At 46.0% G+C, this 27,349-nt stretch overlaps 1 protein-coding gene across 1 annotated transcript in view; it reads right to left on the bottom strand.

Annotated features, from left to right (window-relative positions):
• TBC1D32 (TBC1 domain family member 32) overlaps window positions 1–26,092 on the bottom strand; it is an 886,600-nt gene extending 860,508 nt beyond the window's left edge. Inside the window, exon 1 of the mRNA XM_085611276.1 lies at window positions 25,840–26,092. The gene's annotated coding sequence lies outside the window, so the exon portion shown is untranslated. The remainder of the gene's footprint in view (window positions 1–25,839) is intronic.
• Window positions 26,093–27,349: the final 1,257 nt, after the last annotated feature.

Below are 27,349 nucleotides of genomic sequence, written 5' to 3'. Positions count from 1 at the left end.
TGAAACAAAGACTGGACAATTCTTTCATAAAATGTGAATAGCACAAAAGAGAGCGTCTAGCAGGCTCACATATCTTTTTACGTTCCAAACATGTTGATCCCCCTCTTCGGTTTCAAAAGTTTTGTCTCATAACAAGCAAATCAGTAGATACCACCCCGTATGTTGATAGGACAGATTTAGGGGCATATGTACCAAAGCAGTTTTGCGGTCACAATCGGGCCATTATGGCCACAAATATGCTTTTTCATATGTACAAAACACAAATTGCGATTCGGGAACATGTTACCGAATCGCAATTTGTGTTCAGTGATTTGTTACTTAGGACGTCCCTTCCTAATACCGAATGCCAGTGAAATGTTTGAATAGTTTACAACCAAATTACAGTCGCAAAACATTCATTTTTTACCCACAACTCAAGGGCGGTGGTAACCATTCGCAAATGGGAAGTGTCATCAGGGGACCCCTACCGTTTTGTGAATGTTGAAACAAATATTTTTTACAGCAGCCAGTGGTCCAAGGGGCACAACCCTTGCCTGCTACAGTAATCTGTGAGACTCCACATAACTAATACAGAAAAAGTCCGAATCTTTGAAGGTGCCCCTTGAGAAGTTGCATATTGCTTTGCCAACTGTAATTTTCTGACAGTGTGCCTGATGCTTGCCTTGCAGGTAACCTTACGTTCAATACAGTACGACTGGTTGGTTATGGTGACAAACTATTGATAAATGCTATAGGCTTGACTGGTTTACTGGGAACAGTTCTGTCAGATGGCTTAGATTAGAGCTGTTTATATGGAAAAGTCTGGCAAAGGGAAAATGTGTGACTTTTTTTTGTGAAAAGCAGATGTTTACACAAATAGGCCTTTAGAGTTTATTATTTTGATTCGGTGTTAAAGCCTCAAGATAGATGTGACATGGAATTCCTAATTAATACAGTAAGGGTTTACTGTTAGTCATGCCATCTGACAAACCATAGGGGTAAAACATTTACAATGATATACTCATTGTTTGGCCCTCTTTGGAGGGGTTATATATTCTTTTTTCAACAGTAATTATTAACACATTTGTAATTTTAAAACGGTATACTTGATGGATGCCTTGTGGAAAGCTTATGCTTAATATGGTAGGCCTGAGTTGTAAAGGTGACAAACAAATGATAAAGTCTTATACACCAGAGTGGTTCGTTGGGTAACGTTAGGTCTGATGCCATAGGTCTGATCTATTATAAAAAGGTAAGACAAAGGCAAGAGGCCTGACTTAGTTATTAGAAAAAGCAAATGTTGACATCAATATGCCTTTAAAGCTAGATTGTTATTACCAGGGTGTAAAAGCCTCTAGGTACATATTTTCTTGCATGCAATATCACATATTACCATAGTAAGCAAAGGTTTTGGATGTAGTTGCCCCCTCTGATGTACTCTGGGAGTAGAAGGCTTGCACTGTTAGAATCCAGATTAGGCCCCTGTAAGAGGGGCTGTATATCCTTTTGCCAATTGCAATTTTGCACTTCCTTATAATTTGATGGTGGTATGTATGTCTTGTGGTTATAATCATAGCACAGTTACCTTGTGAAAAATCTGATGCTCAAAATAGCAGACCTAAATTAGACCCGATTGGTTTATTGGCAAAAGGTCTGTCAGATACCATAGATTTGATCTGTTTATTATGGAAAATTACAAAAAAGGCAGTAGGCCCAATATATTTTTTCTAAAAAGTGTATGTTAAAAGCAATAGGCCTTCAAGGGTAGCTTGTAATTACGAGTATATGTGTATTTTGTTACATGGAATCTCACAGATTACCTCAGATGTTTAACAGGCAGCATATTTCATATTTCAACATTTATTTTTTAATGTATGTTGCAAATGGTTGTTAAGTTAGAAACTATGTTCTATTGCGGATGCGTGAGTGTGTGAATTCAAGAATGAATCAGTGGTTGCATGAATGAATGACTGGATGCAAGCATAAGTGAGAAAGTCCATTTACTATGACTTGTTAGGTCTAAACTCACTAGTGACATTACAGGCACTTTCAGGTCTTAGCCAGACCTATTGACATTGCAAGTAATTATTTGCACTGTGCACAACGCCCTATCACAAATATATAAACAGCTGGTGTCAGGCTGAAGTCAGTGTATGCTGGGAGAGGTTGGATTAGAAGATGCTCTGCTTTAGAATGGAACAGCAGATCCTTGCAAATTTTGAGGTAGGATATATCACATGCGCACAGTGTTCAGTTCTCTTGTGCTGGTGGTATCTCAGGCCAAAACACAAAGCTGGAGTGCTCTCTGACAGCAACAGCGTGATCTTGTGTTATTCCTAGTAGTCAAACTAGCTTACAACATTCCATTAGTGTGGCTCCACCTGGCAGTATATATTAGAAGGTATGCCATTTTATTTCCTAAGCAGACAAAAAATCATAAATATGGATACATTAATACACCCACAATCATGCCCATCTCGAAATAGTGAAGGGAAAGTTTCCTGTACAGGGGTAAACCGTGAACATGCCGTCACTGAGATTGGGCCCTTTACCCCAGGGGGACTCTTGTGGCAATTCATGGGGATCTGAAAGAAATTCCCTTTTTTCTCCTCAAAGGTTTTCAGGCTTCACTTCATTTCTCCCTTGACATGTGAAAAGCGATAGATAAACATCATTTTTATCTCTGTACCAGTTTGTTTTTGTCAGTGAAAGACATACCAGGGAAATGTTTTCCTAATGTACAAGGAGACGTTGTGCCAGTAGAGGTTTTATGATCTCATTATATTCAAAGGAAGATTAGTAGTTTGAACCGATGCCGTGCAGGAAGGGGAGGAGCTGAGTCGATAGAAGAGGCCAAGGAGAGAGGAATGAGAAAGGAGTGAGGGAAAGAGATACCGCTGCACAGCCCAGCTTAGGCCCCACCCTGGCCTTCCCAGGATGCGGCAAGCAGAGATCGGAACTGTTCAAACCTGATGACCTACAATGCCAGCCCAATATTGTGTTAAGCCCCGACCACCCTAACAGAAGCGGCCGCGTACAGCACGTACAGCCGCTGTTGGCCAGGCCTATGCTTTGCTTGCGTTCTGATCCCCTGGGGGGGCTGTATAAACACCAACATTATACCAACGCCATAGAAAGTTAAGGCCTAAGTTGCCATATTATTTTTGCGTCCTTGCCCTGCTGCACAGCCCGGCTGGACCTCAAATACGACTGCAGGCTGCAATACAAGCTGTAACATAAGCCCAGCACACAGCACGGGTTACCTTTAGGCTGATAATTTAAGGGGTCAAGACCAGTAATCCACTTTAAGTGGCCAGATGCTCTAAAAAACAGCTGTGACTGCCCGCCTGCTACGGTCATACCAGCTGCTTCCAGGCTCATTAATTTGGGAGCCGAAGGTCTTAGGACCAGTGGAAATACTCGCCTTATTCGTGTAAGCGCACTTTTCATCTGGACCAAGAAGCACAGGGTAGCAAGAACCATGTGGCAAGAAGACAAGGAGTAGACAGTAGTGTCAACTCATTGAATAGGCAGCCATCACTGCAAGTACAACCGCAGGTCCAGCAGAGGTGGCCCAGCTAGGTCTGGGTGCGACTTCTGGGCAGCCTGGTGAGGTACCGCTCAATCCCCTTCACCCTGCAATGCCCCATAGCACCACTCAGCGCCTCAATACCCAAAGAAATCTGTCAGTCACCTGAAAGACAGGATCCTTAGGGGAGTAAGGACATAAGGACAACTAAGCAATCTCCCCTCCTTTTACACAGTCAAGAAAGAAAGGACTAAAACTAGTGATTTGCATGTCAGGCACCCAGTACTACAGAGAAGTAGCGAAAATAGTCTACAGATGCAGCGAATCAGTCAACAGATGAAGCTCTAATCCCTCGTGAGAGTTCAGAGCTCAGGGGCCCAGCCCAACTTCAAGGAATTAAGCAATTAAGCCACAAGTAAAAATGCCTAGAAGGAAAACTCTGTATTGTAAAAAAATTAAACAACCCCCCCCACCCCCCCCCCATCATTCACATTCGCTGGAGTACCCCGGAAATCGCCTATTCACGAGACAGCTGAGCATGAGGCAATAAGCAGATATCAAAGCGGAACATCCATGATTAAAACACCCATTTCAACTGGGTCGAAAGGGTCAATAGGCACATTTTTCAACAAAAATGAAGATCATGCAAAGGGTTCCACTAGCATTACCGCACGGTCCTCCGCTAATCTGCACATGATCCCTCACACAGCCAGTCAAGACATCACATCCCCCAAAGGACAAACGGCCTGCAGATCATACTTTTGCCTAGGGCTGAACTCAGCTAACGAACAGCAAATATGGTCAGATTCTTCCGCTTCCAATAGTCCCACAACCATGGGTCTCCCGACAGCAGACATCTGGCAAAATAAGCAGACAGCGGTTGCTCAGGTGCATGCAAGTCCAATGTGTTCCAAAGCTCAAGCGTACCTACAAGGGCATGAGCCCACTAAGCCCCCTATAGTCATCCTTTCATCTCCAATTAGAGGGACAAAAAGAGAAAGTCCAATGGACGACCTGGAAATAGGAAACAGCTCTGACCATTTTCTATCTACAAGTGAGACACAAATTGAATTGACACTAGCTCGAACATGTATCTTCACCAGACCTCAACTTGACAGAACCACCCATCTAACTCAGGCCCCGTGCCCCTCGCAACGATCCTCTCCTTGGGTATCATTAATACCCTGCAAGATAGGCTAGCTAGGGAACTTCTATGACAATCATGGACCTGGAAATGGGAAACCTCTCGGACCATTTTCTATCTACAATTGAGTCACAATTTGAAAAGACACTAGCTCAAACATGCATCTTCACCAGACCTCAACTCCACAGAACCACCCATCTAACTCAGGCCCGTGCCCCTCATAACTAGCCTCTCCTTGGGTACCATTAACGCCCTGCAAGATAGGATAGCTGGGGCGCTTCTATAGCAATCACAAAAAGTTTTGTTTCAGATAGTAATAATACAATCGCTGGCTACTCACTTGTCAGACGTGGGGTCCAAAATAAATTTGATGGAAAACCTTTTGGGGACACTTGGGGAGCAAAGGCCATGCTTCTGCTCACCTTTTATAGACACATTAAGTAGTGTACCCTAAATACTAGCAACTCGTGGACAGCACAAAGATCTACATATGAAACAACGCATGTAAAGATGAAGTATTTCACCAAGTCCCCATTTCCACAAAGAAGAGGCCTACTAACACAAACTGCCATTTAATGCAAGTAAGGGTCAAAAGGGCATTAACAGTGTCTCCATGGAAGACAACCACTACTCACATCCTCCTTTTGTGCCATTAAAGATGCGCTTTCCTCAAACCCGCCATAGAACCTTACATCTGGGATTGGGGCACAGGGGTCTGCGGCTACCTTGGGTCTCTCTCTTCCACTAGTAAACACTGCTCTCTCCAGGAGCGCAAAAAAAAGAAAATGAAAAAACAATTAAAAATAAATCCTAAAGAGGAGATTCCTATCTTTAGGGTCATCAAACTTCCCAGAGGCTCACCAAGGGTTCGCCCCTGAGAAGCTCTACTCTATTTTTGTTCCACATACAAAGTCAAGTATGGGAGCCCCACAAGACAATAACATCTTGAATGAGGGGCCCCAGGTAATAAAACAAAGGAATGGCTTAACTGGAATTAAGTACAACCGAACCACATATGGACGTTGTGATGTAATGCACACCAGCTGGGATCTCACTCATGAGTAGCCAGGATGAACTAGAGAAAAAGGAATGCAGTACGTTGAAGGGTTAGTAGAATTGGAGAGAGTTGTAGGGGGTTGTCACAAAGGGCTAGAGGCAGTCCTACAGTGATAGGTGGGAGGGGGGACTCCTCCCTTCGGGACTAGGACCCTCACACACCCAGCCAGCTAGGTGTCATGCTTCATCATTGGGTCTGCTCCTCGTCGGGTCGGCGCTGCAATACCAGACGGGCACCCAATGCGGGGCTCTTTGGCGGAGATCTTTTGTCCCTTGCCGTATGGTGCAGTGGGGGTGAGGGGCCTAGAAGGTGTAGATGTAGTGTAGTGAAAGTGAAGGATAAAAGCGGTTGGGTAGTCCAATGAGCGAATTTATTCTGGTTGGCTCCTCACCTGGTTAAAATATAGTGAAGTAGTGGAAACTAACTGAATTAATGGTTCAGAATAGCTGCGTTCTGCTTTAAAATGGTTGAAATGTTTCTTGTCTGACAGTCAGGAGGATCAAGAGGCAATTCATCAGGACCTCATGAACAACTATCTATACACCGTGGTAAAAGTGGACTAACCTACCTACCTACCATGTTGTATCGCTGTAGGTGTAGTACCCACAGATGCAGAGGACGACCTAAAAGAAGACAAATTTGTGACAAAACACAAACCAAGTGTGTCATTGACAGCGTTTACTTCGTGACAACGGAGCTCTCTCTGAAAAAAATCATGTGATGACCCAATGTGTGTGCAGAAGGTGCCTAGGTTGTCACACAATAGTGATAAATACGTGGTTAAAACTAATGTGTAGAGACTATCAAAAGTAGCAATCTCTATCTCACAATATAGCAGTAGCAGAGGGTGGTGAACACTCCGACTCACCTAATGGCTCTAGTAGTCTCACCTCAACAGAATCCGGCGGGCTGTGACACATAGAGGTATAGTGTCCTAGAGAAACATTATGGCAATCAGGAGTATTAGGCCTAACATGATGGATTCACAGAGTTACCTGTAACGCCGGAATCATTAGCATGCTATCAGTAAGAATAAGGGAAGAGGCACTACTGATAACCCACACCGGTACCCGACCAGAGTTGTGTGGTTCCCGTCAGCCCACGCACTTGAAAACCAAAGCTCCCCCACCACTCGCCAGGTCAAGACCCACGGAAGTCAATGCCCCGAACCCGACGAACAGAGCGGGGTTGCGTTCCCGTGCTGGTTGGGGGGCTAAGCGGGTAACCCCTTCCATGTCAAAGCAGCGTGCGTAAGTAAAAGCAGACAGCCAACTTGCTACCTAGAGACTCACCATCAGCGTCGCTGCAGATCGCGTTAAGGCTGCTCGTGGATGCAGTATATCACTGCCATACTCACCTCTATTCAGTACTTCCTGGATGGATGGATGATCTACCCCTCACCGCTGGAACCGGGGGGTAAAGTGCCGCTCCGCAGACGCGCACTTATACTCACCGGTTCCAGACGCGGGGAGGGGCCGGCGTTCCATTAGCGCTGGGGAAGAATAGAGCGCTAACCTATCGGAACCGAAGAAGGCTCACTGGAATAGATGGCGACCATCTTGTAGTGTACGAAAATATTCTAGTGGAGTGGTCAAATATCCACAAAGTACATTGGTTATGTGACTAGTTATGGTAAAAATGATACAAATAAGACATGTCCCGCCAAATGTGAGTGGCAATAAAGGACAGGGTGCTCGCGTGTCAGGCCCCGTTAGGGGCGCACTGAGTCAAGAATGGCCGCCACATTATAGTGTGTTGTTGCTACGGCAGCCATATTATAGTGTGTTACCGCTGTTAGGGGGGGAATGCCGAAGAAGGACACTGTTGGCAAAGAGGGGAGGGTAAATAATACCTATGTTTTTTTTTTGGGTTATGCCCAAAAGGGGATGGTGGTAGTGTGGACCGAAAGGAGGCATAAAGGAGTAGTTATAGCCCGAATGTGGTATAATCTAAGGAGGTGTACCCCTACTGATGTGTAATAGGTACCCCTCCGTGAGCAGTCAGTACCGGTATGGGGGGGTGGGTCTTAGTTGTGGGTCATTACCAACCTCTTCAGAGTTTTGGGCAGTATGTCACATGAGTACCCCCATCCAGTTTGAAACAATTATGGAGGCATAACTTATTTGAGAGTGATAACAAAAACCCCCAGGTAATGTCCTCATTCAATCCCGGTCTGTCTGTGGATAATCGATGCACCCATCTCTGCTCTATCCTGAATAGAGCCCCCTGCATTATCTGAGGTTGGGCTTTGAGTACCAACTACCGGAGAGTGTCTGGTGGGTGATTGAGGTCTTTGAAGTGTGTAAACATCTTGGAGGTCACCCTTTGGCAGCAGATGTTACTCTTGTGCTCTGCGATGCGCGTCTTAATCATCCTCATGGTCATGCCTATGTTGCGCAGATTGCATGGGCACGTAATCATGTAACTGCATTTGGTGGTGGTGCAGTTGGTGTGTTTAGTCAGTTTCCATGTGAAAGTATCTGAGAAAGCTATCGCCTTAGTAGGTGATGTCTGGCGACACACTGTGCATGAACTACAGGATACTGACCCTGCACTGGTGGAAGGTCCTAGAGTAATCTCTGTTCATTGGTTTTCTGGGGCCTGGATCTTGTATGTAAAAGAATGTCCTTCAAATTTTGTGTTAGTTTGTAAGCGAACCTCGGTGCAGGCATCTGTAGGGTCCCCGTTGCCAGAATCCCCCAGTGTTTTTTTAATTATGCCTTTAATGTGGTTGGAATCAGGAGTGAAGGAGGACAAATGTGAGGGCATTGTCGGGTTCTTTGGGGATACCTCTAACAGGGCCTCACGGTGATTGTTTCTGGCTCTCTTCATTGAGTTCATTACATGGTGTTGTGGATACTCTTTGTTTCAGGTTAATTGCTAGGGCTTTTGCCTCAGTTTTATAGTCCGTTATAGAGCTACAATTCCTCCTGATCCGCAGGAACTGCCCTAAAGGCAAATTGTCTTTAAGGGCTCTCGGATGGTGGCTACTGTTTAGTAACAGACTATTCCTGTCTGTAGGTTTCTTGTAGAGGGTGGTACTCAACTGGCCATCATTCAGGCAGATCTTAAGGTCAAGGAACGGTATACACGTGTCAGATATAGTGTTGATAAAGTGTAGGTACTCATTCTGTGTGTTTATCCACTGGCAGAAGTTAATACAAGATGACACATCTCCTTTCCACAAGATGAGGAGGTCATCGATGTACCTTTTCCATAGTATCACATGGCGGATGTTAGGATTACTGGGATGTAGGATGTTATTCTCTTCAAAGGCTGCCATGTAGAGGCATGCCACACTCGGGGCAAATGTGCTCCCCATTGAAGTTCCTTGGGACTGGTGGTAGAGCGCATTCTTGAACTCAAAGAAGTTCTCAGTTAGTGCCAAAGTGGCGCATTACCTAATGAAAAAGACAGGTGTTGGGGAGTCCCATTCAAACTTCTCAAGAGCTGCCTCAATAACAGTCAGGGTGGCACGTTGAGGAATGTTGGTGTAGAAAGCCTCAACGTCCAAAGTGACCAAAAGGCTGATCTCTCCTGTGTCTTGTACTTCCTCTATTGTGCGTAAGAGGTCGGTAGTGTCGTGCACGAAGGAAGGTGTCTGTTTCACTATTGGCTGCAAAAAGTGGTCACAGAATTTGGATAGAGGTTCAAGGAGTGAGCCTATCCCTTATACTATGGGTCGTCCTGGGACCGGTGTTCTACCCTTGGGAATTTTAGGAAGGGTTTTAGTAAGGGGTTTTTGGGTTCTTTTGTCACTAGAAAATCTGCCTCTTTTTTAACTGATCCAGCCATTGGTCTCTACTGCGAACACCATGATGGAGATCTTAGTGGCCAGTCGCGCAGTAGGGTTATTCGTGATTGGTGTGTAGTATCTAGCATTGCTAAGTTGGCATTGACATTCTAGATCGTAGTCCGTCGTTGACATGATCACGGTGGCCCCACCTTGTTTTGTCACAAATTTGTCTTACTTTAGGTCGTCGACTGCATCTGTGGGTACTACACCTACAGCGATACAACGTGGTAGGTAGGATAGTCCACTTTTACCACGGTGTGTAGATAGTTGTTCACGAGGTCCTGATGAATTGCCGCTTGATCCACCAGACTGTCAGGCAAGAAACATGGCGACCATTTTAAAGTAGAACGCAGCTATTTTGAACCATTAATTCATTTAGTCACCACTACCTCCCTATATTTTAACAAGGTGGGGAGCCAACCAGAATAGGCCCCTCACCCCCACTGCACCATATGGCAAGGGACAAAATATCTCCGCCAAAGAGCCCCGCATTGGGTGCCCATCGGGTATTGCAGCGCCGACCCGACGAGGAGCAGACCCAATGATGATGCATGACACCTAACTGGCTGGGTGTGTGAGGGCACTAGTCCTGAAGTGAGGAATCCCCCTCCCGCCTATCACTGCAGGACTGCCTCTAGCCCTTTGTGACAACCCCCTACAACTCTCTCCAATTCTACTGACCCGTCAAGGAACTGCATACCTTTTTCTCTTGTACTTGCTTGGGCATTTATGCTGGACCTTACTAAAAGCCCTCTGTCCCTTTCTTTGAGATTTAGCCAGGATGAACACCAGGAAGGGGGCCCGCAGTCAAATGCACTCAATCCGTCAGCCTCTATGATAGAAATGCGGCTATTGATTGGCTAGCGTATGCACCTAAGCCAGGCAGAACCCACTACTCTAGTCAGGGTAAGCTAGATCCACACCTAGGATAACCTGTGCTCACCCTGTGTTAGCTTGGTACAAAGAAGACAGACTTATCATAAGAGGCAATGTGTAAAGTATTTGTGCAACACACACATAGTAATGCAATGATTACTCCACAAAAAGACTCCACACAGGTTTAGGAAAATAGGCAAAATTTAAATATGTAAAAAAAGACCAAAACGACAAGAATCCAATCAATAGATTATGAGTTAGTCTCTTTTTAAATACATCAAAGCAGTGCTTTAGAAGATAAGGCCATTTACTAAAAAATATGTAGATTACGGTTGGGCCATGGACAACAAAAAAGTATGTATACCCCAACTGCAAGGAGCGCAGTACAGAAAGCCAAACCAAGTACTTGCAATCAGCTGCATGGAGCACAGCACGATCCCCAAACCCGCTCTGGTATGATTCACATAAGCAAAGCAACGTACTTACAATCAGCTGTGTGGAGCACAGTGTGATCCGCCAGATTGCTCTAGTTTCATTGCTTAGAGATACAGAAGGAGGTGCCCCCAACTGCACAACTGCAAACCTGCTCGGGTCCGGTCGGCAAGGAAAACTCACCAGGTTATATTTCACCACAGGGATGGGACAAGGTGCTGGTGGCCAGGGTGTGCCCGTGTCTGGGGTACTCACAGAGTGCCTTTAGATTCTGGTACCGTAGTGTTCCTGACATACGGAAACGGTGCTGCGCTCAGGTCCTCCAGGATGGGACTGGAAATCGGTGCGGGCACCTCTGGTTGATGGAGTTTAATGGTGCGGTGGTGCTGTTGATTAGCCCGCTCAGTGAAGGAGCTACGCTGAGGGGAGTTCTCTCAGTTCGGCAGCAAATCAGGGAAGCCTGCAGGAGGTGTCAGTGAGCCGGCAGGCAGAATCTCATATGATGCACTGAGCTCAGCAAGAAAATCCCCCACAAGAGGAGTTTTCAGGTTCCCCAGCGGAGTAATTATGTGTTGCAGAATGAAACCAGAAACAGAAAATAAACACTGGGCTCGATACTCAGCAACCTGGCTGGCAATTAAACACGCTCCTAGGAAGCAGAATGCTTCCACTTACAGGGCGGTGCAATACTGGGATAGAGTTGGTCACAGGGTCTTTGATGTCCATGAGACCTATGGGAGAACAGAGGGCGAGCCAGCAAGCCCTTGGAGTCACCATGGGGCTTAGTTATTTTAGTTTTGTAACATGGCAAAGGTCAGCAGGGCAGCTTAGTCACACAGGGAAGCAGTTCCTCAGTACAGTCAGGCACAGGAAGAAGGCACTTCTTCAGTACAGCAACCTTTACTCCAACAAACTATCTTCTAGGTCCAGTACTGTACTGTCTTGCTCGGGCCAGAGCCCTAATACTAATACTCCAAAGTGCCTTTGATGTAGGGGGGGTGATATCACAAGAGCCTTCAGAAGTTCACAAGGATCCCTTTCAACCCAGCCCTGGTTCCAGACTACCAGTGGGGGCTAAATCCACCCTTTGTGTGAGGGCAGGGCACAACCTATTCAGATGTAAGTGTGAACCACCTCTCCCTGCCCAGGAAGGTGATCAGTATGTAGATGTATTCCCTGTCACACTCAGCCCTTCCTGTGTTATGCCTGTCTGGAGAGTATGCACGAGGTGTAGCTAGCACCTAGGCTAGACATGTATAGGAGGCAGGCTATAGGCACACAGAGAAAAAAAGATTAGGAGAACAGAAATGTCCACTTTCTAAAAGTGACATTTCTAGAATGGTAATGTCAAATCCAACTTTACCGCTAAAGAGGATTTATCATCACCATTCTAAAGATATTAAACACAAAGTAGCTACTCCTTTCCAGTCAGGAATTACAGCTTAAAAAAGTATTTTAAGAAATCTCCAATACTAGCTTATGGATGGAGTAGGCATCACAGAAGTGAAACATGATTTTAGCTTTTTGTCACTGCCAGGACATGTAAAACTTAAAAGTACACGTCCTACCTTTTAATTACATAGCACCCTGCACTTAGGGGTGACTTATGTGTAATAAAAGGGGAGTTTGAGAGCTTGGCAAGGTTTTAACTGCCAAGTCTATGTGGCAGTAAACTGCGTACACAGGCCCTGCAATGGCAGAGGCCTGAGACCGATTTGAAAGGCTACTTGTGAGGGTGGCACAACTAGTGCTGCAGGCCCACTACCAGCACTTCGTGTACAGGCCCTGGGTACATGGGGCACCACTTTACAAGGTACTTACATGTAGACTAGCACTGGTTAGCAGTGATAAAGTGCTCTGAGTCCTAAGGCCAACAAAAAGATACAGCAACAAGCATTGGAAATGCAATAGGTCTTGCCTTTGTTTAAGTTAAAGCCATTTGCTTTGCTAATGGTATTGTATTATAGCTTTGTATTAATTAGTGTATGTTTGTGATATGTTGTGATTGTATGTTGTTAGAATTGTATTTGTTAGCTGTGTAGTAGTTTAAAGCATTTGCAATGCAATAGGTCTCGCATTTTCAAAAATGTTACCTATTGGTATTGTAAATGACAATGCCTTTTATCATTGCAGGTTTTTTAAACACATAAATAAAACGCTTTGTCATTTACAATGCCAATAGCTCTAAATCTCGCAAATGCGAGACCTATTGCATTGCAAATGCTTAGGTATGCTGTGGCATCAGGATTCAATGTAAATAAGGCGAAGCCCCTATCGCCAAGGAAACATCTCTAAAAGTGACATTTCCGTGGCGATAGGGGCTTGTACATATGCCCTTTTGTATCTTCTGTGACTGTGAGCTGCTATCCGGAAGAGGACTCTAGAGAAAGGCAAGGACTTTAGTGTCAACACAAAGGATGGAACTAGCCACTGAGGTCGGCTGGGGGGGGTTATTTTACTGTCCGAGGGCGACTTGGAAGGACTAGAAGGGACTCAGTCTGCCATGGAGACACCAGCCTGAGGCTCCCCCTTTGGGCCAGTGTGAAGTTTTAAATTTGCGAACGGTTCCTGTCAACACAAGGTGACTGACTCTGCACCAGCTCCTCCGGCCTCACTGAAGACTAGAGGCGGAGGGGGCTTGTGGTTGTGCTTTCTGACATGAAGGGGAAGAGGCCTCTATGGGCCACTTGAATACTGCACAGGACCCATGCAGAATACAGAACCTGTATGAAATTTAAACTGGTATAGCTTTGCAGTCACTGATCAAATTGTCGTTTTTTCTTATTTTAATCATAAAATATTTTTTCGATTATACTAAATTGATCTGGCACATTTACTGACTAGTTTGTAGATGCAGGTGTCTGCTGATGCTGTCAACTAGGGCTGGGTGAAATGTATATTATGCCGGCATAATTAGTGTAACTTCAGGAGTTTGGAGTTACGCTTGTTACGCAAAATTCCACCATTATGCCATTTCACATATTTATGCGCTGTTCGCGGTTGTTGCCAGCACTCTTGGTTAAATGCATCCTCACACAGAAAACTGACCTGACGCTACATGTCACACTAAAATATTAAGCAAAATAATGGATTTGCATTTAGTCTAATTGTGTGTCATTTTGCACCATTTTGGCACAAAATACACACATTTTGCACATTCCTACTGTTACCCCTTAACACACATTTTGTGAAGCTGCCTTCCACTTTGGATCTGCCCTAGTGAGGCGTAGATGAAGCCGTTTTAGACAACAGTGCATAATTTACCCCAGCAAGAAACCCGGCTCCCCGCATTCATATTTTGAAACTAAGGGCATCGTCTACAAAGACATTTTGTGATTGCAAACCCCTTCCTTCTCAAAATTACAGGGTTTGCAACTGTAAATCTGATTCAGAAACCCCTTTCCAAATAATGAAAGGAGGTTTGCCACTCAGTGCGGAGTTATTTTGTTCTACAATGGTCCCTAGGGAGGTAGGGATAGGAAGTAACAAATGAATATAGACCCAATCAGTGCTGTATTGGTTAACTTATCCAGCCGGGCAGAGGTTCAATATTTAATTTATCAGCACGTTTTTTGGATATAAACAGACACAAATACTGAGAAGTGGGACACAACCCTGCATCATACTACACAAACATACAAACATAAAATAGGGAGAACATTTAAGCGAGGCTCAGGCAACGCTTACGGTTTGTTTTGACAAGTAGTATGAATTTTAAGAAACAAATCGCAAGTAACTTCTATACACAGTTAATAATGACATCACATTTAGTGCATGAGGCGTTTTAAGGTGTCGACAACGTTTCGATCCAAGTGAGCAATGCGTGGATCATCTTCAGGACATTATATTAGCATGCCTGTATATAAGTGCCTAAGATAACGGCTGTCGCAGATATGCGGTACTGGCAGGTCGAGGATCAAGGGGCACTTCAGGGAGCACTTCATGAGGGGCTGCATGTAATACGACTTCGCGATGGCCTCAAGTAAAGAAATTGGAGGGATTCACGGGAGTGGAGCCACAGGCGTGTGCTCGGACGGCGTAATGACTAATAGTTGATGAATGCGCCGTGCTGCTCGGGGAGGTCAGCATCCGGGATAGCGGATAGTGCGGAGTGACATCAGAAGGGGGCGTGACCGAGGCGGGCATCCACTCGCAGGGACACCGATCAGTGGTTTGCGACTGCAGTGACGTGGCAAACCACTGACCAACACCGCAAAGGAGGTGGAAAGTTATTTGTAAAGGAGAAGCTGCCCCCATAGGGCAGTTCCTCCTTTGTGAGTTGCTTAATGAGGCCAAGCAGAGCGTGCTGGGGTCCGGGGGACACTGCCCGCTCCCCCTGATGTCTTCCCAAACAGAAACATGTATGTAAAGCCTCGCGGGGTCGTTTCAACAACAGGGGCTGCTTTAAAGGAATTATTTCCTGTTTGGGAATGAAATTGAAGGATGGTATTCAGCTGTTTCTTGCAGTTTACCACCCCTGCGTTAGTAGCCAATCACAGCAACCTGCCTACTTATTATTCATAAGGCTATTCTGTAACCCCCAGGGGCTGATGGTTATGAAAACTGTTAGTAAATGGTGTGTATGGCAAAAATAAGGGCACAAAGTCAGTGTGGTGAGCAACCGTGATCTGTGGCTGCGGTACGGTTCTTCAGGCCCAGGGGGTTAATGGAGGCCCCTGCACCCTGGTGCGCAGGAGCCCCCAAACCTTCAGAGCACCCCCGGCCTTTCAAGTGGCCCCATTCAGCCCAAGGCCAATAGACATCTGTGAGATATGGAGGAATCGGGGGCCCCTTTTCACCTTCGGCAGTTGGGCCCCATTGCTTTGCATTATGCTACTGGCAGACTTTTATAGTGCTGCGCGTTGAACCAGTGTAAGTGGAATAGGGGCGGGGGTGTGGGGGAAGCGTGGTCACGAGGCGGGAACACCCACTGCCTCCAAGTGCAGTTATTATTACCTTTTAGGGACCGCCAGCTGCACGTCAGGGGCCCTGAGAATGTGCGGGTGCATGCACAGATAGAATGAAATTCGAATATAGACCCGATGTTATCCACGAGTCCTCAACACTCCGCCCGATCTGTTTCTAGGCATTCGAAAAGTGCCTAATATAGCATTTACACTAGCGCTACTAAAATATTTGCGCGTGGGCTTCCCTCCCCCTGAAAAGTCTTGTTTGTATAAATCTCAACAACAACTTTGCATCAGTGTGTTATTAATGGTACAAGTTGGTGTCTCCCGTGTGTGGTCACAAGATTGGCTTCTACTCACTTTGATTCTAAGCGCTACAGACACGCAGCCCACACAGATGACACGTGCAGCGCGTGGGCGAGTCAGAAGTGGGGAGGAGGCATTTCTGGGGGCACCCAGGGCCCTACCTTCTGCCTGGCACGCACTGCAGAGGCTCCTGACGGAAGGTTGGGGTAATCGAGACCCGCCCACACTGCCAGCAGTGCTCTGTAGGTGGTGTGAACTGCTGCACCTCACCATCTGGTGAGGCTGGCTCTGGGCGCACATCCATGTGAAGCTGGCACAGCCCTGGTGTGCGCCTGGCACCACGAGTGGCGGTTGGCCACGTTTCCAAACCCTCCTAATGGTGTGCATGCTGGGCATGGGGCCATGGCAGACATCGCAGATGTGCCACACCCCGGCCCACCGTGTTTACAAAACAGCTTCTATTCCTAGAGTCACAACAAACCACAGAGATGCTGGTAAGGGACTCCCAGCATGGAGACCACCCACCCCGTCTGCGCTGCCAGCGGCGCCTCTTACGTGAACACACACCCCAGCACCAACCCAAACTCTTTTCTCTGTAGAGTTTGAGGTCACGTTCGATGGCAGGACCGGGGCCCCCACCCTGGAGGGGGAGGAGGGGGGGGGGGGGGGGGGAGGGGGAGAGGTCAAAGACTCAAATCAGAGCTCCTCCCTGGAATCAATTCCTGCAGCTTCACTTCATAGAAAAATACTGTTAATGAAAAACAATGGTGCGCCTGGTCCTAACGACCTTCCAGCTAGTGTACTTAGGTGTTAAGCGGACGCATGGGCAAGGCTGTTTAGTACCCTCTTTAACCACGCATACCTATCAGGCCAAGTCCCAGATGCATAGAGGGGTACTACTCTGTGCCCAAAATACAAGCAAGCATTTGCAATGCAATCGGTCTTGAATTTGTGAAAGTTAGAGCTATTGGAGTTGTAAATATTATTGTATTTTTCCGTATGTCCATTGTTTGTAGTGAAGTGGATGTATGATGTTTGCAGTGGAATTATGTGGTTTGATTTGGATGTGTTAGTTGTGGAATTGTGGGGGATGGAATTGTGTAGTGTAGTGGTATTTTTGAATTATGTGGAATGGTGAATAGATATGGGCGAGTGTTGGTATGTGGCATGGAGTAGATTTAGGTGGAGTGTAATTATGTGGTAAGGAGTGGAGTGTAAATATGTTGTGGTATGGAATTGTGTGGTGTTGCATTTTAATTTTTGAATTTTATATAGCGCTTACATGACCCGACGGGTATCGGAGCGCTTTACAACAGCATACATGAATAGAAACAAACATTAGAATACAGTGACTAGCATCTAGAGTACTGGAGGTCACATAGATTGAGGTCATTGACCAGATGCAAAGAGATGACGCTTGAGGAGAAATTCTTTTAGTCGTCTCTCGGAGTTCGTGAAGGAGGGATTAGTCCTGATTAGGGTAGGGAGAGAGTTCCAGATTTTTGGGGCATTCCCAGAGAAAGAGCGGGAGAGGGCTTTTTGTTTGTCTTTTTTGGGGGGGGGGATTAAGATGAGCGAGTTGGAGCTTCTTAGGTTTCTTGATTGTCCTGCTTTTCTGAGTTTGGCTGCGAGGTAGTCCGGTTTGCCTGTGTGTAAGGCTTTATGGGTGAGACAGGCAGTTTTGAAAGCGCAGCGTGCTTCGATGGGTAGCCATTTAAGGTCCTGTAATGTAGGGGTGATATGGTCGTATTTCTTAGTACCGGTGACCATTCTTGCTGCTGCGTTTAGGGTGGTTCTCATGGGTGCTATGTGAGTCTTAACTGTCCCAGTTAGTGTGGCATTTCCACAGTCAAGTCTGGAGAGAAGTAGAGAATGGGTTGCGAATTTTAGGTCATTGGGGGGTATGAAATGTTTGATTTTGTTGAGTTTTAGGTTGCAGAGAGCGCCTTTTGCTGTGGAGTTTATGTGGGAGCTCATGTGGAGACTTGAGTCTAGAGAGATCCCTAGAGATTTAGCTGAGATTGCTGGAGTAAGTTTGTAGTTTAGAGAGTCAAGGTTGTTTATCCGTTTTTGGATTTGAGGGGGTTGTTCGTGATTGGAGAAAACAAGGATTTCGTTTTTATCTTGGTTGAGTTTGAGGTGGTTGAGCGTTAGTCAATTTATTAATTTTGATAGTGTGGAGTTGAGTCGGAGGATGTCACTGAGGGAGGATATCTCAAGGTACAGCTGGGTGTCGTCAGCTTAGAGGTGGTAGTCCATGTTTGCTTTTTTTTAGAATGGTAGTGAGCGGTTCCATGTAAATGTTGAAGAGTGTGGGGGAGAGGACTGAGCCTTGGGGGGGGGGGGGGGGGGACTCCTCGAGTTGAGGGGGAGGTGTCGGACATCGAGTTTTTGATTTTTATGAATTGGGAGCGGTTATGTAGAAGTGAGGAGAACCATTTTAGGACATTGCCATCTGCTCCGGCACGCTTTTGTAGAGGGCTAAGAGTAGCTTGTGGTCTACCGTGCAAAGGCAGCTGATAGGTCGAGGAGGACAAGTAGCCATCATCTCTTAGAGTCAAGGGAGTTATGAAGGTCATGGGTGATGCTCAGTATAGCGGTTTCTGTGCTACATCCCTTTCTGAACCCTGATTGGTGTGATTCAAGTAGGTTGTTAGATTCCAGGTGTTGGTTCAGTTGGGCGAGGACACATTTCTCCAGGAGTTTGGCTAGGAAAGGAACGTTGGTGATGGCCCTTAAGTTTTTGAGGTCATTCGGGTCAGCATCTGTTTTTTATTTTTATTTTCTAGAAGGGGGCCTTGTTTGAGGCAGTCGGGCATCAGTCCGTTGTTTAGGGAACTTTGATGATCTTTGTCCACAGTGGGGTGAGGTTGAGGTTCTTAGCCAGGGAGGCGGGTAGAGGGTCTGCATAGTGGTTGGAGGGTTTGGAGTTAGCAATCACATTAGAGATATCCTCTTCGAAGAGAGGTTTGAAGTCCTTCCAACACTTGGGGGAAGATGGGGGGGTCTAGGGTGTAGGCTTATTTTGGTGGTTGACAGAAGAGGGGTCTCGTCTTCGGGGAATATGGAGATGTCCTCTTCGGAGAGAGGTTTGAAGTCCTTCCACCACATGGGGGTCTAGGGTGTAGGCTTATTTTGGTGGTTGACAGAAGAGGGGTCTCGTCTTCGGGGAATATGTAGTTAACTGGGGTTGAGTTAGGTTTGGTTATGGGCGAGGATTTGCTGTGTTGGGATTGAGGGTTCTGGTCTAGGGAGAGCTCAATATTGGTGATTTTGTTATTGAAGAATTTGGCCAGGTTGTTACACTGAAGTTTGGAGGCAGGTGGGTTTGCTTTGGTGGGCTTGGAGGTCTGGTTCTGGATGATGTTGAAAAGTTCTTTGGGGCGGTTTTTGGCTTTGTCTAGTGCACACTGGAAGAAGGAGGCTTTTTCCTTGATTATGTGTTTTTTGTAGTTGATGCATTCTTTTCTGAGCTGGAAGAGGTTGGTTGTGGATGGGTTCCCTCTTCAGAGTCTCTCAGCGGCTCCTACTTTTCTTCTTTCGGAGTGGAGGTCTTTGTTGAACCAGGCTCTGGAGTGGGTGTCTCTGACTCTTTTCAGTGTCAGGGGGGCTAGTTGGTCAAGAGCAGTTGTCATTGTCCTGTTGTACAGTGTAGTGAGCTTGACCGTGTGAGGTTGTCTGTGGAGAGTGGGAGAAGAGAAGTTATGTTTTCTTCGAGGACAGGGAGGGGGATGGCATTGAGGTTTCTGCTCCTTTGATGGGTAATTTGTGTTTTGAGTAGAGGAGCTGCAGTTTGATTGATGTTGAATATAATGATGTGGTGGTCTGACCAGTCGATTGGGAGGATGTTATTGATGGTTATTGTTTTGTTTTTGGCTATGATTGCATCATGGGTAGAGCCTTTGTTGTGGGTTTGACCCTTTCAGTGTTGGGTGAGCTCAATTGTGTGAAGGAGGTCATTTAGTGACTGTAGAACAGTGTCCTTTTCGTTATTCCAGGGGAGGTTGAAGTCACCCAGGATGAGGTTGTCGGGGTTGGCTAGGGAGCAGTGTGTAAGCAGGTCTGATATTTGTTCTCCGAATGCAGGAGAGTTTCCTGTATGCAACCGGCGCCCACGCAAAACGTTCCAACACCCTCTGGCCGAGATCGTGCCATATGATATGAAAGAGAGTCTCAATCCATTGCTATGCAGATGTGGGGCAGGAGAGTTGCTGATTAAGAAGCCGATAGGGAGGCCATTTGTTGGGGACTGCTGGGGTGAAAGGGTGGTTCCTGGCGGATGGGTGAAAGGGTGGTATGGCGCCTGAGTTGATTAGCCCCTTCCATCCTCCGAGACGATAAACCCCGGCTCAACCCCATTTCGCAGGTGTGGAGGAAGCGCATTGTAAAGAAGCACAGAAATAAGTGGGATCGGGAAGAGTGGGCGACACCCCTCCGTGAATGAAGCATATTATAGCCTTTGTAGTCATGGGGAGGTCTTTAATCCTTGCCAAATGGAAATAAAAGAGGCTCACAGAAAGGAAAGGAAGAAAACTGAATTGAGGGCGAGGAACGGGACACAGGGATGGAAGTGAGGCAGAAAACATTAAGAGATACAGGAACCGTGCATGAAAAGAAAGCGACCACAGAGGTGGAAGCAAGTGGCAGGGGGAGGGCAAGCAGAAATGGAGCCAGTGTGCGACGAGGCAAGGAAACAAACAGAAGGAACTATGGAAGACAACACGGATGGTGCGCAAACTACAAACATTCAAAACATGGGCTTCCCAGCTCCAACACACAAGTGACGACGACACAAAATGCAGAACTGCCTGTCTTGACTCCCACACACACTCTGAAGCAAAACAATGCTTTTGCCCCTTTAGCACAAAAGAAAAATAGATTCATCCTGCATGGGCGACCGCCACTACAGATCCCTTGCCGGGCAAACTCAATTGTCCTGGTCGCAGGCACATTCAAGCAACAAAAATGAAGTCTGATCAAGTGTGGCGTACCAGGAGGAGAATTCGGGCTTGGTAGATCTTGGGTGGGATGACAATTGACGGCTGAGGCGCTAACGTCCCGCGCTCCTACCGCAGCAGGACGCCAGGACACAATGCACTTGAGACCTCACTAAATGGCGGCTGCTGTTTGCTCCCTGCTGTTTTCGGCCGCGATTAGACGGCCAGAAAGTCGGCGAAAGAGCGGCAGGTGGCAGTCAGCAGGTAGATACAGAAAGCCATTAGGAGTTCCCTGGACTTTGGCTGAAGGGAAATCATGGCTCTCTTGTGACTCAGGGAGCCGCACAGGAGCAGCTTTTCTTCTGTTGTGCTATTTTTTGGGCCAGGCTGCGTGGATAGGAGTAACCTGCTTTTCCCCTCTGCATTCTGGATGGTCAGCGGTATCCAGGTGGATTGGAGACTAATCGCCCTCCTGCTATGGCCTCCAGGTTTCTCACCGGGGTAAGTGCACACGGTCTGCTTATTTGCCTCCAGGGGTTGACAGTGCTACCCCGTAGAGGGTCGCTGGGTAGGGCCACACGCAGGTGGGGATCATCAGCGTTATGCAAGATTGTAGATAAATCAAAGGATATAAACCAAGGAGATTTACAAGATCTTGGACTGGGGGTGCCGGTGGAAAAATGGGAAGTCACTCTAAGGTCTCTGGCTCTACAATTACAAGCCACTTTGAGGTATCCACTCAAATCGATGGGCTAACAAGCATTTGCAATGCAATAGGTCTCGCATTCACACAATTTTTAAGCTATTGGCATTGTAAATGACAATGCCTTCTATTTATGTTTTGGGTTTTAAAACATAAATACAAGGCATTGTTATTTACAATACTAATAGCTTAAAAAAATGCAATGAACCTCACCATCTATACCAACAGAAAGGGCGCTTTAGATATATCAGGTGAAAGAGCAAACACCCCAAGTGGTGCAGATGAAAGCACCTCAGAATACTGAACGGACAGCATCTTCACCTAAAAGCAGACATCGTTTGTCACAAAATGAAGGGATCCGTGCACCTGCGGTATTTCATCTCGATGGAAGAGACGGGAGTTGTCAATAAAACGCACAAACAGCAGTTGCTCTTCACACAGTTGTGCTTGTGCTGGAGAGAGAGAATGACTAAGAAAGTCTAACTGGTTGATCATGGTTGTTTATATGATTTATGTCAAAATGGTGAGGCTTGTGATGCCACATAAACAGGCTAGGGTCAGAGAGTTGAGTTTAGCTTTATTCACCAATGCGACAAATATCTTCTCTTTAAGGAAAGCAGGGGTGAGTCTAGTGGAAGACCATACATAAAGATTCTAATCACTGTGCTAAAATGGCCAAACTGGGGCATGGTTATTTGATGTGCCTCAGAGGTGAATATTTTTTAAAAGGTCCAAAATTCTAACAGTAGGTACTAGAAATATAATCTGTATAGACTTTGAATGAAGAGTTAAAGGTGGCTTTGGAGATAAAGAGAGAGTTTAGAGGACTGGGTAGGCACTTTGGCAAAGGATAAGTTTATGTAAAACACTGAGCCTTTTGTGTGTTACATGTCAGACGTGGTGGCATTTGCAAAGGTACACCGAAGAACTGTATCTCCATTTGATCAGAAAAAAGCAGAGAAAAATGGTTCTTATTCTGAAAACATGACAAGTACACTGATATAACTAGAAGAGATTAAACCTGACAAGGACATTGGCAAAAAACCAAGAGTAACCTTAACATGATTAACCAGTATTATAAAGAACATTTACTTTGATGTACCCTCTGCTTGAACATATTGTTTGTCAACAAGAAACTCCAGAAAGGTTTTGAATGGTCTGAACAAGTCTCACGCTCAATACAGATGTGGTATGAATTTCTAAAAGAGGGGCGAACCACGGAGTTAGACCTGCGTGGTGAGAAGCAAAGGCACTTAACACATCTGTAAAGCGTGCATCCACCCGGGGGGGGGGGGTTCTACGCGCTGTAATGAAAAGGGGAGGTAATACAGATGCCACGGTCAGCAGAGAGAGCCAGGAGGTTCAGAGATGTTTACACGTGATCACCTAGTAAACACTGGCCGGGCTAAGAATTAGATCTGCGGGAAGGCAGATCTGGGCAGTCTCTCCTATAAACGAAGGTACATATAGCTTCACGGAGCTGAGTCGACTGAAGCCTTCGATAGTCAGAAGACAAGTCGGGAGGGGGCGGTAACACAGGGGTGGGAGATGCACAAACCACACACACACACACGAGCTTTCACTCTATCGGTGTCTGTCAGTCACCATTGCTATTCCGAATCTGGCGGGACACATCCAGACTCAACCAGGCTCACTACAAGACGAAAAGGACAGACAGGCAAACCGCACCTACTCCGAGGCCAGAATCCAAGCCACACCCCGTCACCGTGGCAGTAAGGTCACCTCGGGCTGCGGGCAGCAACACGCCCACATTCCGCACTATAAAGAAACTGCTGGAGGCCTCCAGACATCCCTGCAGTATCACGCACCCTTCCAACTGCAATGGGCACAAGAGGGCACCCTAAAACCAACCGCAGGAAAGTGCGAGTGCCTAGAAACCGGAGATATGCACCTGGCATAAGAGCGCTTTAAACAAGGCGCAGGGCTCTCGGCTGATGAATACTGAGCCAAGCCCTCGAACTGGAGATTGGATTGTTGCACTAGTGAAGTGCGGATACCAGTGCTACACAGGGAGCCAATCTGTTTCCAGTTCAGGACTCAAGGCCACAACTTCTTCCGAGGCAGTGTCGAGTTCCGTTTTCCTAACATGGGTCATGCCATTGCACTCCCCGGGATGTTCGATGCCTCGGAAGAACTCTGTGCGTTAAAATGTAATTTACAGTACCAGGAGCACCACCCCCCTTGTCCTGACTAACACCCCAGCCCCTCGCACCCAAGCTGTTGTACTCGCACACATCAGGCATTTTTGATTTATACAGGGCAGAGTTCTTTTACACACGTAGAGCAAGCGCATTTAATGCAATGACAAAATAAAGTACAGCATAGAATTTCACAATGCCCATTCTAATTAGATAATGCATTTGCCAACACCTACTACTTACTAAAAAAACGTTGAGTGAGAGAATGTGGCATAATTGCTACAGCTGCCGACTTTGAGGCTGGGAAACGAGGTTCGAGTCTGGGGGCATCAAACATCCTGTGATTCTTGACAAATCAATCTCCCGTGCCTAAAAAAATAACATGTCTGTCTCCATTGCAACTGCTGCCCGTGTAAAGCCCTCCGATACCTTCTTCCCACTTTATAAAATATCTATCTAGATAGAAGTTCGTTCTACTTGTGTTCTCAAATATCAAAAAGAGGAAATAATTAAGAAGAGAAAAGGAGCACAATAAAATAAAAATACACTGTCGCCTGCACACGTAATAATTATTAAGCTCTAAAGACAGCTCTGAATGGGTAACGCTGAGCCTACTGCTCTGTGTATGCATAAACCTCCAGCTGCCATTTACTGTACCTTTAGCCCGGCTGAACGCAGCTCTGTCTGGCAGTATGCAAATTCGCCCGAGCATCCCGGCACCTGAAGCTAAATCAGTGAAAGCTGAAAATCAGCAGCTCCAGCTGGAGTCATGGCACGCTTGGATCAGGTCAGTGCAACGGAGGGACCGAGCAGCTTCACACCAAAACTGCACATAACAATTGGCATGCTGGGCTGCAACCATCGTATAAAAGAGTTCTCCTCAGCAACACATCAACCATGCTAGCGGACGAAAACTGTAGTTGAGCAGTGCTGCTTCCGAAATTAACGGAAGTGACGCATTGGATCTACAGCAAATAATAACACCGCTAAGAAAAGCAATGCCAGATTTTACGAATGGCAAGCGGCAGGAGAAATCCCCCGGCAAGAGGTGGAGTTTCGCCCCTGATACAGATTATTTGAAGTCTCGCAGAGACAGCGCATGCGCGCTGGCTAGGCGAGACCTAAAAAACGAGTGGTGCAAGGTACAGCACGAGCGAATCAAATGTTAGATCTGGTGGTCTCTAGTTGGCGGAGGTAAGTACCTTTGTCCAAATAGGGACCCTTGCTTCTAGTCAGGGTAAAGGGGATACACACTGTTGAGAACCCCTGCTCACCCCCTTGGTAGCTTAGCACGAGCCTTATCCCCAAGGCAATGTGTAAAGTATTTTCACCAACACTCACAGTAATATAATGAAACACCACAAAAGGACACTACACAAAAGTTATTCATAAAAATATAAATCACTTTACATAGATTAGGCAGATCAAAACGACATACAAATCACATACACAATAAAGGTGTTTTTTGTAAAAAATTAAGTATCCCTTGAGCAAAAAATAGAATGTTCACTTTGGTACTGTTCTCTTATGGCAAAAATCAACGTATGGGTATACACCTAAACACTTGTGGGTTCAGTATGGCTGTGAGCCTTTCTTTCTAGAATATGGAAGTTACTTAAATCATGCAAAAAGGGGGCTCCTCAACAATGACGCTCCTGGTGTAGTGAGATTCACTGTAGACCATGGTGCCCTCTGTTATAAAACGCCCCCGCTCCCCGCTGCAGCACTGAATGTGCCACTTTTGTGTGCTCAACGTGAAGTCAGAGAATCACCCAAAGAACGCTGTATTCAAATCATCAAAATAGCGCTTTTCAAATCACCCCAAAGATCGCTGTAGTCAAATAGCGCTTTTTAAGTCACCACAAGAGCGCTTTTCAAATCACCCAAGTATTGCCCCCTCTGCACTTTCAATCACAGTAAGGACGCTGCGCGCCCGCTCTGTCACTTGCAGCTCCCGGCGGCTCTCCACTCACTCCTGGCCTCGCACCGACACAGCGCGGCTGGGAACGTTTACCTGGGCTGTTCTTGCGGCGTCTCCTCCTTCCCTGGAGACCTCTCGGCGGTAGTCCTTCCCCTCCTGTGACACTGCTGCTGCGGGGACGGGACTTCCTGCTTCCGCTGTGCGTCCCGGTAACGTAGCAGCGAGAGTCCCGGTTGCTAGGCAACCCTCCGGCTTTAGACCTGTGGCAACACTGCTTCTCTTAGATAACGGACCCGGAGTTGTACAATATCTGGCCCCATCGTATCGTGTTTTCCCTGCTCTTCGGCAGCTATCGGGAACGAAACTCAGCCCGGGCAGGTTTAGACAAAAGCAGCTGATCACTGCTCGGGCTGAGTTAGGGGATACACGATTCATAACCAAGTAATCGCGCGGGGAGACAATTAAACAGAATAGAAACAAAGGCAGGGGAAAAATAAGGAAAATACCAAAATCAAAAATTGCAAAAGACTAAAGGGCAAAGGTGAAACATGGCAATGAAAAAAAGCAAGGTATAAAAACGGGGAAATAATGTGTTTTGATTTTGATATAATGAATATGTTACAAGGTGTTAATGACAAACATATAACTTGCACAGTAAGTTGAATAACAGTGCATGTTTGGTTAGACTCATACATCATTGTTGGCATTTTACCAGTCTGCCCAATATTTGTGTGCCCATGCTGATTAAACAAGAATTTGCAATGCTATCGGTCTCGCTTTTGTGAAAGTTAGAGCTATTGGCATTTAAATGACAATGGGCCAGATGTATGAAGCCCTTTTCCCGTTCGCAAACGGGCCAATTGTCAGAATAGGCCCGTTTGCGAATGGGAAAAAGTCTTTTGGAATGTATCATCCCAAAAGGCCCTCGCAAAATAAGGAATTGCAAAATTTGCAATTCCCTATTTTGCGAATGCATTTAAGGAATCGCAAATTACGATTTCTTAAATGCAATGCAGGAGGCACCCAAGTTGTGCGATTTCTCCTTAAGAAATCACAAATTACCACCAACTTCTAGTTGGTGGTAATTTGCGGTTTCTTTGAAAATTGCACTTTTATGCATTTTTCAAAGTGCCATGTGGAGCACATACATGCCCTTGGGGCATGTATGTGCACCACATGTGCACTATATACATATTTCAGGGGTGCTACAGGGTGTCCTTTTGACACCCTTGCACCCTTGAAATTGCAATTACAATTTGCGAGTACCTAATGGGTACTCGCAAATTGCGAATATCTTCCCATTCATTCCTATGGGCCTTTAGGCCCATAGGAATGAATGGGAAGGTATTCCTTAATTGCGAATCGCAATTTGCGATTCACAATTAAGGAATATCAAGGAATCGCAATTATTATTGTGATTCCTACCTACATAGCATTTTGCGAGTCCTTAATAGCGATTCGCTAAAAATCGCTATTAAGGACTCGCAAACTGCTAAAATGATACATCTGCCCCAATATTTTTGTACTTATTTTTTGTTTTGTTTTCAGTGATGTGATAATTTAGAAAATGAGAGTTAGAGCTATTGGCATCTTAAATGTAAAT

Source organism: Triturus cristatus, chromosome 6, assembly GCF_964204655.1.
Source record: "Triturus cristatus chromosome 6, aTriCri1.1, whole genome shotgun sequence".
Taxonomy (NCBI): domain Eukaryota; kingdom Metazoa; phylum Chordata; class Amphibia; order Caudata; family Salamandridae; genus Triturus; species Triturus cristatus.
The sequence above is the reverse complement of the archived record's forward strand: the minus strand, read 5'-3'. Positions and strand labels throughout refer to the sequence as shown.